This window comes from Syzygium oleosum, unplaced genomic scaffold (assembly GCF_021117445.2).
Source record: "Syzygium oleosum isolate NSW1041296 unplaced genomic scaffold, Sole_v2.1 Sole_v2.42, whole genome shotgun sequence".
Classification (NCBI taxonomy): Eukaryota; Viridiplantae; Streptophyta; class Magnoliopsida; order Myrtales; family Myrtaceae; genus Syzygium; species Syzygium oleosum.
The window spans coordinates 2280651-2293759 of NW_026607526.1; the positions used below are offsets into that span (position 1 = coordinate 2280651).

The 13109-nt window shown below is 42.5% G+C and overlaps 1 pseudogene; it reads left to right on the forward strand.

Annotated features, from left to right (window-relative positions):
• Window positions 1-757: 757 nt before the first annotated feature.
• On the forward strand, window positions 758-9806 carry LOC115694143 (disease resistance protein L6-like; annotated as a pseudogene).
• Window positions 9807-13109: the final 3303 nt, after the last annotated feature.

Sequence of the window (13109 nt, forward strand, 5' to 3'; positions counted from 1 at the left end):
TGCTAACGGAATTGAACGCGGTTGAGAAAGTGACTATCAAAATAAAGCTATTTTGATCGTTTTAAAATTGGACTTTATAAAATGAAAAGGACGGGCAATATATTTAAAATCGGACTTTATATATAATATGGACGTGGGACTTTTGCCCCACTTTCAGTCATTCATCATAGAGGTTAGTGTGGTAATTTCCGTTACCTCATTTTCTATGCTTTCTGCACCCACTTTCCCTACAACCCTACCCTTTCTCGCTCCCCCGATACAAATTTGTAATGAAAGGCTAATTTCCTAAAAAAATCCCAACTGTTAAGTTAAATATTAATTTTTTCTCGAACTTTTTAAAAATAAAATTCAAGCTTTCACTCTAATCCCGAATCTATTCACGCGTCCAAAAATCGCCACAATTTTTTTCAAAATTATTAACATCAAGGCCCGTTAAAGATTGTTTATTGTGAGCTGTGTCTTTATCAACACCCTAGAACAACAACAACCTTGTGCGGACAGATTTGAGATTACAGTGAAAATTGAGGATTTTTAAATAAAAAGAAACTTCCGGACAAAATTGAGAGTAGACCTAAAATTTAGGAGTTTTTAGGGAATTAGTCTTTTTAATCAGTTTTTATTTCCCTTTTGCTTGACTTTTCAACTCTTGCATCTTCCACTGGCATCGACTTGTCAACTCTTGCATCTTCCCCTGGCATTCACTTCTAATCAAAATTTGATCTGATATCCTAAGATCCAACTCCGGGAGGTGATTCAAATGAAGCGAAAGATCTCTTCCTGTAGCATCGACAGTGAGCGAGAGAGGGAGGTGACGGCCCCCAACTCGTTTGTGTCGCCTCGTTTGTATGGCCTGTGTTATACACGCAAGAGGAGAAAGCTGGTTAGTTCCGCTTCCCCGTGTTTGTGCGTTTGTTTCTTTCTTTTGATTTTTCTGGGTTATGTTTGTGTGAGAATGAGGACTGTTGATTTAGCTGGTATATGCTCAGATCTGCATCTTCAGTGCAAATATTTTCTTTGGACTGCACTGGAACATTTCTTTCTTGAACTTGACTTGGTCTTCAATGAGCCTAGATCTCATATCCTTTTCAGAACATCATCAGTGAACCTAGATCGGATGGTATCAACTCTTTTTCTTTCCTTTCGTTTTTGGTTTTTTTTTGTTCCCCTTTCTAAAGCAACTTCATCGTCTCGTATCAGAATATCCTAAGAGTCGAGGCCTTTATGCCTCCACTTTTTGCTTTTGCTACTCTGCCGAAATTATCCCAAACGAAGTGGCAACTTGTGATAGCTAGAGTTCGCCTTTTTCATTTTACAGGGGTTGGTCTCTTCACCGCCTCCTCCGCCCCTGCTGTCGCTGCCCTCTCCGTCGTCGCCGCGGCCGCCTCCTCCGCCCCCGCCTCTGCCTCCGTCCCTGCTGCCTCCGTCATCAACGCAGCCGCCGTCATCCATCTCTACCTCATCAAGAACCAATTACGAAGTGTTCTTGAGTTTTAGAGGTCCTGATACTCGCAAGGGATTTGCAGATTTCCTCTACACTAGCCTGATTAATGCAAGGATCATTGTCTTTAGGGACGATAATGAACTTGATCCTGGAGAAAATATCCCTGATGCATTGGTTCAATCCGTAAAGCAATCCAAGATATCAATACCTATTATCTCCAAGGATTATGCAACCAGTAAGAGTTGTCTCATGGAATTGGCACAAATGGTGGAATGCAACGAAGCAGACGCTCAACTGATCGTGCCCATTCTCTATGATATTGATGCAGCCTGGTGTAGGCTACTCGAACGTTAGGATCGGGGGAGTGACTTGCACACGTGGAACAGGACGAACAGTAATTACAGTCCTGCGCAAGCTCGGGAAAATGGATGTAACTTCGTCGATACAGATTGGAATGACCTGATTCCAAAGCCAAATGAACAAAGACTTCTGGATCGACAATTTCTCTGTTTTGAGTTTTCTCAAATAAGCACTATAGGAAGGACGAAATCGGGGTGGAAGTGGACGGATGTAAATGGACAGAACAGAGGAAAAGATAGAACTTCGTTGGTTGCTCTTCTAGGCCTCCAAGGAAGTGGATAGGGCACCGATTCTTCTAGATCGATGACTGCAACTCTTCAAGGATGCAGATTTGAAAACCTCCGACTCTTCAAGGACGGAGTGAAAACTCTTCTAGGTTTTCAGGGGTATGAACTCTTCAAGGTTCAAGATAATTGCTTGATGCAAAATTTTCATTAATCAAATTCGTCTGTCGAATACATAAAGTAGATGGTCTTTTATAGCCAAAGAAAAACAAATGAAAAGACTCAAGCAAATGAAGAGACTAAAGAGCATTAAAGACCCTAGAAGGCATAAAACATTAAAGAACTTAGAAACTAGAAACTAGATAAATGCCCAACGTCTTCTTGATCATCCCAAAGTATCTTTTAGGCTTCCAATGTATAGGGAAAGACAAGGACTTTATTGTGGCATGGACTCGCGGATGAGACTCTTGGTCTTCGAATTGCGTCCCTTCGATATCTTCAAGACTGGTCGAGCGACTTGTCGAGCTCGGATGCGGGCTGATCTCCTTGGTCGAGTGAGCTCGTCTTCGATGCGGGCGGCATTATCAATCTGGCCTGCATCATCCTCCCCTTCTTTAAAAGAATTCGTCCCCGAATTCATGTCATCATCAGAGGAATCACCAGCATAAGGTGTTAAATGCCGAACGTTGAAAACATCATGTGTTTTCATATGAGAAGGAAGCCTTAAGCGATATGCATTAGGATTGATGCGCTCAAGAACTTCAAGAGGACCAAGCTTTCGATCACTAAGCTTGTTATAGCTTCCAACAGGATGACGCTCTGGTGGCAAGTAAGCCCAAACAAAATCTCCTGGTTCGAAGATAACTTCACGCCGCTGTTTATCGACGTCCTTTTTATAGGACTCTGTCTTGCTTTCTAACCTCTGGCGCACATTTTCATGAATTGCTCTCATCTGAGAAACAATATCTTCAACATTGCCATTCGATTTTTCAGCAAAAGGAATGGGTGCAAGATCAAGAGCAGTGTTCGGCTGTTGTCCATACACGATCATGAAAGGACTATACCCAGTCGTACGGTTTACAGCACAATTATATGCAAATTCGCCATGTGACAATCGTGTCTCCCAAGAGCGAGGATCAATCATTGTCCTCAATAGAATTCCCAAGGTTCGATTGACGACTTCAGTTTGCCCATAAGTTTGGGGATGAAACACAGTACTATATTGCAGTTTAGTACCGACATTCTTCCACAATTGTCGCCAAAAATGACTGAGAAACTTTGTGTCCCGATTAGAAGAAGCAACTTCACTTGCTTTGTGAAGTAAAACATATACAATACGAACCTCTTTTAAAGCACCTTTTATATCATTCATCAAAAGCAATGAAGACTTTTCGACAACAGAAGTTTTTAAAGGCTCCTTACTAGGTGCTAATATAATCTTCTTCCCTCCAAATTCAAAAGAATATGTATTTCGATAACCATCATGAGTAGTCCGCCTATCGAATTGCCATGGTCGCCCAAGAATAACATGACTAGCATCCATTGGTAGAACATCGCACCATATCTTGTCGAAATAAACAGAACCAATGGATAGATTAACAAGGCAGCGTTTGGAAACGGTTATCTCGGTGCCTTTCGATAGCCACGACATCTTGTAAGGTGTGGGGTGCGCCTTTAACTCCAACTTTAGTTTGTTCGCTGCACTTTCAGAAATTATATTCTCACAACATCCAGATTCAATAATCAATTGACATACCTTCCCCTTAATCATGCAAGCGGAATGAAAAATGTTGGTGCGCAGCCACCCATCTCCGGTCTCATCACGAGGAACTAGAAAGATTTTTCTCACCATCAGAAATTCACCAGAATCAGCATGCACTATTTGCTCGTCACCTGTGGACTCTTCGACATCATTCACCTCTTCTTCGAGTGGATCCTCTACATGCTCATCAGAATCGTTATCCACTAAGAAGGCTTTGCCGGCTTGTCGATTCTTGTTCTTTTGGCAATTGCTAGCACGATGACCCAACTCACCACAAGTATAGCAATGAATATCGGACGTAGTTGGTTGCTTCAAAATGTTGGACTGATTAGGTAACTTACTAGCGGTTTACGTCGTAGCCTCAGCAACTTTGGTGGTGCCGAGGGTACTCCTAGCGGGTTGATTGGTCATGATAGAGGATTGTTGCCTCCTTGAGCGAGAACGCTCCACCTTGAGTGCTCGTTGGTGTGCATCTCCTAAGTCCCAAATGTCAAGGACTTCCAGGGCATCTTGAATATGAAGTTGAAGGCCATTCAAGTACTTGCTCACAAGCATCTCCTCCGGATCTTGAATGTTGTTGCGAATCACCAACTCATTGAATTCGTTGGTGTATTGGTCCACCGTTCGCGTACCTTGTCTCAGATTTTGGTACCGTTGATAGAGCTCTCTCTTGTATCCCTTAGGTAGGAAATACTTTCGGATCTTGTCTTCCATCTTCCTCCACGAGGTAATTGGCGCTTTGCCAACGGATTGGCGAGTTTGCTTCTCACGCCTCCACCAAGCGATGGCTTTACCTCTGAATCGCATAGCGATGATCCCGACTCGACGATCCTCCGGAACATTTCGATGCTCAAACACTTCATTAACAAGTGTTAGCCAGTCAACAATTTCTTCAGGAGAATCATTACCTGAGAATTCCGGGATATCCTTTTTAACTTCTTTTTCCCACTCCGGTTCACGAATGTTTTGCTCGTGATGTCGAACATTCCTCCGATTGCGAAATGGTCAAACATTCTCCGAAGATGAAGAGTCACCATTGGAATCTTCGGTCCTGGAACGAGGTGGTGAATTGTTTCTTTCCGCCCTTAGACGCTCAACTTCCCGCGTCAATTCATCAATTTGTTGTTGCATATGTTGCTGCAAATTGTCAGCGAGCGTATGCACTTCATTCAGTGGGATGGTTCTGCCTCCACGACGTCTAGCTTGTCTTGGTGGCATGGTTCTCTCCTCCAAAGCTCTGATACCAAATGATACAGCCTGGTGTAGGCTACTCGAACGTTAGGATCGGGAGAGTGACTTGCACACGTGGAACAGGACGAACAGTAATTACAGTCCTGCGCAAGCTCGGGAAAATGGATGTAACTTCGTCGATACAGATTGGAATGACCTGATTCCAAAGCCAAATGAACAAAGACTTCTGGATCGACAATTTCTCTGTTTTGAGTTTTCTCAAATAAGCACTATAGGAAGGACGAAATCGGGGTGGAAGTGGACGGATGTAAATGGACAGAACAGAGGAAAAGATAGAACTTCGTTGGTTGCTCTTCCAGGCCTCCAAGGAAGTGGATAGGGCACCGATTCTTCTAGATCGATGACTGCAACTCTTCAAGGATGCAGATTTGAAAACCTCCGACTCTTCAAGGACGGAGTGAAAACTCTTCTAGGTTTTCAGGGATATGAACTCTTCAAGGTTCAAGATAATTGCTTGATGCAAAATTTTCATTAATCAAATTCGTCTGTCGAATACATAAAGTAGATGGTCTTTTATAGCCAAAGAAAAACAAATGAAAAGACTCAAGCAAATGAAGAGACTAACGAGCATTAAAGACCCTAGAAGGCATAAAACATTAAAGAACTTAGAAACTAGAAACTAGATAAATGCCCAACGTCTTCTTGATCATCCCAAAGTATCTTTTAGGCTTCCAATGTATAGGGAAAGACAAGGACTTTATTGTGGCATGGACTCGCGGATGAGACTCTTGGTCTTCGAATTGCGTCCCTTCGATATCTTCAAGACTGGTCGAGCGACTTGTCGAGCTCGGATGCGTGCTGATCTCCTTGGTCGAGTGAGCTCGTCTTCGATGCGGGCGGCATTATCAATCTGGCCTGCATCAGATATTGACCCCACCGATTTACCATACCAACGTGGACGTGTTGCGGAGTCCTTAAGTAAGCACGCGAACCGTGGAATAAGCACGGGGTCATTGATAAATGGAAACAGGCTCTCGGAAAGATTCCTAAGACGAAGGGTTATGATCTGCGGAATACAGAAATTGGATAATCATCTTTTTACTGTCCTTTTAATGTTATTAGCTTTAGCTTTAAGAGAATTTTGCCAAGCACAATGTTTTTGAACTCATTAATTGGATAGGACTAGATTTGATAATGAGGTAAATGTGCTTCCCGTCCCCTTCTTGTTGCCCATTGCATCGTCCTTGTTGGTCAATCTAGTACGGTTTAACTGGATTATGTCCTTCGCGATTTTCATAGACTGTTGTTTATTATTTTGTAATCTCATCATGTTTCCTTATTTTCATCATCACATTTGGCAGTTATGGTGCACTCACAGAGACAGTTGTTTCATATATTCTAGAGTGGTTGAAGAAGAACGATTTAAAAGTGACTGACGGTTTAATGGGCATGGAACACCACGTACGGGAGGTTATGAAAAAGCTTGGTGTCATCTATGTCAATGAGTAGGCAACCGGAGTATACGACAAAGATGTACGTGTGCTTGGGATATGCGGCATGCCAGGGATTGGCAAGACTACTGTTGCAGAGGCTGTGTACAACAAAATCCATCGTCTCTTTCAACGTTGTAGTTTTCTTTCAAATATTCGAGAAAATGTTGCATCCAATGGACTCATGGGCCTGCAAAAACAGTTAATCTCAAACCTCCGAAGGAAAGAGTATACAAGGCTGGGAACTCTGGACCAAATGACTAATATCATTAAAATTTCATTGAGCGGAATGATAGTTCTCATTCTCCTTGATGATGTGCATCATTTTGACCAAATCAAGCATTTAGCTGGGGAACTCAGTTGGTTTGGCCCAGGAAGCAGGATTCTCATGACAGTTGGAAATATTAATGTTCTTGATGGTTACGGAATTGGAGTGGCTGATAAGTATGAGGTTGGAGAAATGGGGCCTTGTCGAGCTCTTATACTTTTCTGCATGCATGCTTTTCGTGAGTATACTCGCATAAGTATAAGGGGAACAGACAAATATGGCAAAATACATTGGATAGCTTAAGAAGGAAGCCAGAAGACAAAGTCCAAGAAGTGATCGATATAAGCTATGGTTCTCTAAATGAAGAGATGAGAAAGATATTTCTCGATATAGCATGTTTTTTCGTTGGAACGGATGAGAGAATTCCCTCATACATGTGGCGTGCATGTAAATGTGATCCAAGAGGAATCATGATTCTCCGTGACATGGGTTTGGTCAAAATAAGAGAAAACAATGAATTATGGATACATAATCAACTAAGAGAGTTTGTCAGGGAAATTGTTAGGAAGGAAAATCCTGATGAGCCTCAAAATCGCAGTAGGTTATGGAATCACTTTGAAGCACTTTCCATGCTTAATGGAAAGCAGGTATACTTTTCAAGCATAAGATCTTTTAGTTTAAACACGGTCAACAATCTTTGAAAATACTTCCTTTCCTTGATTTTTCTGTCCCTAAATGAAGTGTGAATGGCTATATTTCATTTCCCTTTCTACTTATTCAGTTCCCTCGATTTGCCGAGTCCTAGTAAGGTGGAAGCCCTTGGTCTCACATTTGATGAGGGACAAAGTGAATGTTTAAGATGTGAAAGATTTAGCCAGCTAGGGTGCTTGAGGTTCTTGAGATTGGACCGGGCTACTGTTGGAGGGAGTTCTCAGAATGTATTTGGCTATCTAGGGCGCCTAAGGTTCTGGAGATTGGACCAGGCTACAGTTGGAGGGAGTTCTCAGAATGTTCTTTCAAATTTAAGGAGGCTTGATTGGCAAGGGTGCAGCCAGATCTCTGAACTACTTATTTTCCATTTGGAGAACTTGGTCATTCTTGATCTATCTCGCAGTTTGGTCACTGGAGATTCACAAGTATGGGAACAAATCATGAAGGTAAAGTGCATATTTGTCTATGTATCCTGGGAATATTAGAATAGCTAGCACCAACTGAGCCTTTTCTGTCATCTTTTCTTGCAGAAGGCGAAGGAATTGAAAGTTTTGAACCTAAGTAGCTGCTGTAACCTGAATGCTTTTTTGCACTTCCCTGCTTTGATGGACTTACAGAGTTTGGACTTACAGAGATTAGTCCTGGAACGCTGTTCCGTACTATCCCAAATTGGTCCATTGATCGTTAATCTAAAGAACTTAGTCTCCTTAAATCTTAAGTTCTGCAGATTCATCAGTGACTTGCCGCAAGAACTGCGTCATATGAAAGATTTGGAAGAACTTCTGATTGATGGAACTGCCATTAGGGAGATTGATTTCAAACCAGCCTCCATGAAGAAACTTAAGATTCTGAACGCTTGCGAATGTAAAAGTTTGGCTCATAAATCACCCTCTATTGGTCACTTGGAATCTCTTGTGCATCTTCGACTGGATGGTGCCGCTATTGAACGCCTACCAGAATCTATTAAGTCCTTAAAGAAACTTCGGAGCCTGCTTCTAGGGAATTGTCAGAATTTACTTGAGCTTCCTGGTTCCATTGGGAATCTTGGTCACTGGAAGTCATGGATCTATCAAGCACCAAGATTGCTAGTTTACCTAGGTCCGTCAAGCATTTGAAACATTTGAAAGTGCTGAAGATGGAGAATACTCACCTAGAAGAATTCCCCAAAGACATAAAGAATCTAGAAAAGCTGGAAGAGATAGATCTTTCACAATGCAGGAATCTGAAGGGGTGGATTATCTGTGATATCAGAGGATGATCCTCTTTGAAAATCTTGAGATTATCATCTACCGAGATTTCTGGCCTACCCTGGACCCTTCGGTTGCTCTCTGATCTCCAACAACTAGATTTAAGTGAATGTGACCAACTTTGGGATTTGCAAAGACTTCCATCTAGTTTAAGCATTATTCGCTGGGGATCCAAAAAAATGTGGACGGTGCCAGACCTTTCTTTCTTGAGAAACTTGAAAGAGCTGTACTTGAGTGATAACTTTGATCCTACTGATCCAATGCAGAATTCTTCCTCTGAGCCACCAGAAATTGGATGGTTAACAGGACTAGCAAATCTAGAAATCTTGGAGTTGTGCCACTCAAACATCACCAAGCTACCTGAACATTTTAATAAACTTCGACTTGGAAAACTTGTTCTGCACTACGCAATGTTGCGCGACCTCGGAGAGCTACCCTCTAGCTTATCGGTATTGTGTCTCCAGCGCTGCGTGATTCAATATTCACAATTTTCTACGGTGAGAGGTCTATCTGAATTAGAACTCGAAAACTGTCTCTTGGCAGAGACTGTCAGTCTTGATAATTTGAGGCGATTGGAACTTCTGAAAATGTCCAACTGCAATGTGCGAACACTTGATGGGCTGGAAAATTTGCCTCGTTTTGGAAGGCTCACTTTAGATGACTGCCCTTCATTGACCAGATTACCTGATCGAACAAGTCGTACATTCGAAATCGATGGGTACAATTTCCCAGAAGAACATATAGTCGGCAGTTATGTTGCTCACACCTAGCTATGGTCAGAATATTGTGGAAATGCTTCGAGAATGATTCCGACTTATGAGCGAAGATCTTGCTGCAACAATGGATATTCGGTCTATCTTCAATAAAAAGTTGGAGGCTTTTCTGAAAGGTAAATATTGCTACCTTTTGCTTTCCTCGACCTGAACATCTGTACAACTCCATGATGCACCAGTCGGTCTTTTTCTCTTTTGGCTAAGACGCTGCCTGCAGTCAAATTTCTGTGCAGTGTCCTCTCCACCTCGCGGGCATGGAACTTCTCTGTTGGAAGGCCCCACCTTGCGGGCTTGGACAGGCAAGTTTGTGCTTTGAAATCTTTTACTAGCTTTTGATTCTAATTTCTCAATGCTTTTATTTTTTTTATTCTTTCATTGAAAACGCAGAAACGGTAACTGGAGCACAGAACCAACATAAAACTAACAAAAGAAAAATTGATATTAGATAATTCAATTTGCCAGTGCTTTGTGCATGAAATCACGAAACCTTCTTGGCATTTTAATTTCTTTGTTGTTCGCTCGTTTTTGTCTTTAAGAAGAAGTTGGGGACAGATTTACCAGCAATATACTGGGTGGGCTGGGATAGATAATCAATATCAGAATGATGATTGGGCAAAGACTACTTGGAGGAGGAAGAGAGATGGCTGGCTCTTTTGTTTGAATGGGATATTTGTAGCCTTGAAGTCTGGTGGATGCACATTGAGAATGTTGCGGATAATAGGGCAAGAAGTTCGGATATGATAGTCGGAAGGAAGAAAAGGAAATCGGACACCGGATTTACGTGGTTCGATCCGAATATCGAAACCTACGTCTACGGGAAGAGCAGCACGGAATTCCACTAAATAAACAAATGATACAATGGAGATTACAATCACTCGAGCACTCAAACACACTCTCAGTGTTTCTCAGCTCTAAATTACACCCAATAACTACTTAGTGTTTAGCCCCTCACAATTCCTAGTAAAATCTCACTCAAGGAATTATACAAATTTTACTCACAAGAATTTAACTGGCTAAATTACTCTGGTATATTTACAACGAGCAAATATCCCTCTTCTGAGAGCTCCTACGTTTCTTCAAGAAAGCTCTACCTTTCTCGCTTCCAAGGGCTCCATTTATACAAGTCCGGTCATCAATCCACTTCTTTCCTGCTGCGTCGTTTAATGAGGAATAGAATATGTGCGAAGACAAATCAAGCAACTTCGGCGACTCCTTCGTTCATGTGGCCTTTGTCAAAGAAGACAAGAGGCAAGAAGTGAACATATTTAATGCTCGGCCTAAGGGAAATGAGCAACGACGAAATGACAAAATGAGGTGCTCCGGGCACTCCCATTTAGAAAGAAGTGTCGAAGGTTTTGGGCCTGTAGCTTTTCCCGTCCCCCCTTCATCGGGCAAGGTGGACTGTTGTCCTCTTTCCTCCATTCATGGCATGCATCATGTGCATGCATTAATGAAGGAGCTGAAAAAATGGACGAACATGGACCTTCTTTCCTCTTTCTTTGACCCATACAAAGTGTGCCCATCATTGCACTTTTCTTTGTGCACGCCAACTCCCACAACTTGCTTCATTAAAATGTTAGCTTGTGTGTTTATTGCTTTCTTTGATTTCTTCTAGATCTTCTTTCGGCGTCCAATGCCCATGCAGAAGGACATTTCAGCCTTGGACTTATACGGCCATTAATGGATCATGTCCATTTAACGGGCTCAAACTCGAGATATATTTTAACAATCTTCACCTTGACTTGATGTTTGAGCCAAGTAAGCGGAAACCTCGTTGCTACTCTCCCACAGACCCAATGGGCTTAACCGCCACAGAGTGATTTCAAGTCCAAGCCGCCTTGAATTTCGTCATAACCGTGGACCTCATCAAGCCACCAACTCCACCTGCATAGTTAGCTACTCCACAAGGATTTTCCAATATAACCTCTTGAACCACAGATAAAGCAAAGCCATCATTGCATCCATATTTGACAGAAGGTCAAACACACACCTTGTCAAATCCAATAGCTACAGCAAGCGTCGGCTCTACAGGCTCTACCTCGCTACAAGCATCATTTGTGTCGATTATTCTGCTAATACCTGCTACCTCAGGAGTTTCTGGTTGCAACTCCACCTTGAGCTGAACACCGTCCAAATCTGTATTAACACTGTCACAAACACTCCTAGCCAGAAGTACTGGAGACTCGTCAAAGGTAACTTCTCTGCTGTTAACAGGTGAATTTTTATTCAAGCACCACAACGGATAGCCCCATTCACCTTGTGCATAGCCATAGAATATGCACCTTGCCCTACTATTGAGCTTACCATCACTCGCTCGAAAATAACACAAGCAACAAAACATTTTAAAAATAGAATAATCAGTACCGTTACCTGACCACACTTCATTGGGTGTCCGACATTCAATAGCAGTCGATGGGAATCTATTCACCAGGTAGCTCGCCATACTAAGCGCATCTGTTGGGATTCTCCTAGCCAAACCAGCACTAGAGATCATTTTACGTGCCGTCTCTAGTAATTTTCTGCTTATCAATTCTGCAAATTGTTGTGGCTTACTGGCACTAGTGCAGTGTTTCACTATGCCCTTCTTCATGCAGAATTTATTTACCAACTCTAAGCAGAACTCCATACTATTGTCAGTCCATATATACTTGATCGACTTACCTGTCTCCACATCAATCAAAGCTCTCGACCGCGTGTTCCTGACATTAGCATCAAACTTGTGTATCGGTACAAACACCCAGGTCTTTCTCGAGCAGTCGTTAGACTCTCGAACATATGCATCCGACGTCTCTGGGGCGAAACCTATCACTGTCTCACCTTGAAGTTCATACAGGCCACCGTGCTCGATTCCTGTCATTATCACCAGGGCACCTCAAACAACCTTAAGAACTCTACCTTCTGAAGAATACCTGCAGCCAGCTGAATCTAAGGCACCCAAGGAAATTAAGTTCTTTTTCAATTCTGGAACGTGTCTTACTCCAGTCAATGTCCTCACAATACCATCATACATTCTGATTTTAACATCACCAACACCTACAACATCGCATTGAGCATTGTTCCCTAACTGTACTTTACCATTACCCATGCACTGATAAGTGATAAACCAGTTCTTATTTGGTGTAGCGTGAAACGAACTGTAACAGTCTGAATTTTCGATCCTTTTCCCGGGATTTAAGAAATGAATTTGACCAATGCACTATAGTGAGGTCTCACCCGGAAATGCGCATTCACGGGATGCTAACCTTAGGGGTAAGGCTAGTACGGGATTGAGTTCGCACGACCAAAGAACTCGACCTTGGTTCGATCTTCGACCATATCGATTGACGAGGGAATGTTTTGAGCTAACCGAGACCGGTCTATTTGATTGATCGTGTCCGAAGGGAACTAGCGACAGACCCTCGCAATTATATGACAACCGAGGTCGTCCCGGGTAGAGTGAACTTAAACATGATTTGACTTAGTGTCGGTCACGGGTCGAGAGTGCGTAATCCCAATGAGCCACCCGTTAGCCAGAGATAAGCTAAAGTTGCGATTGCTCAATTTTAGTCATTTCTTGGAATTCGGGCCCGGGAATCGAGAATTTTGAAAGTGACAATTTTGGACGGCCGATGACGTTTTTGGCTTGGCCAACCTTGGGGCCAA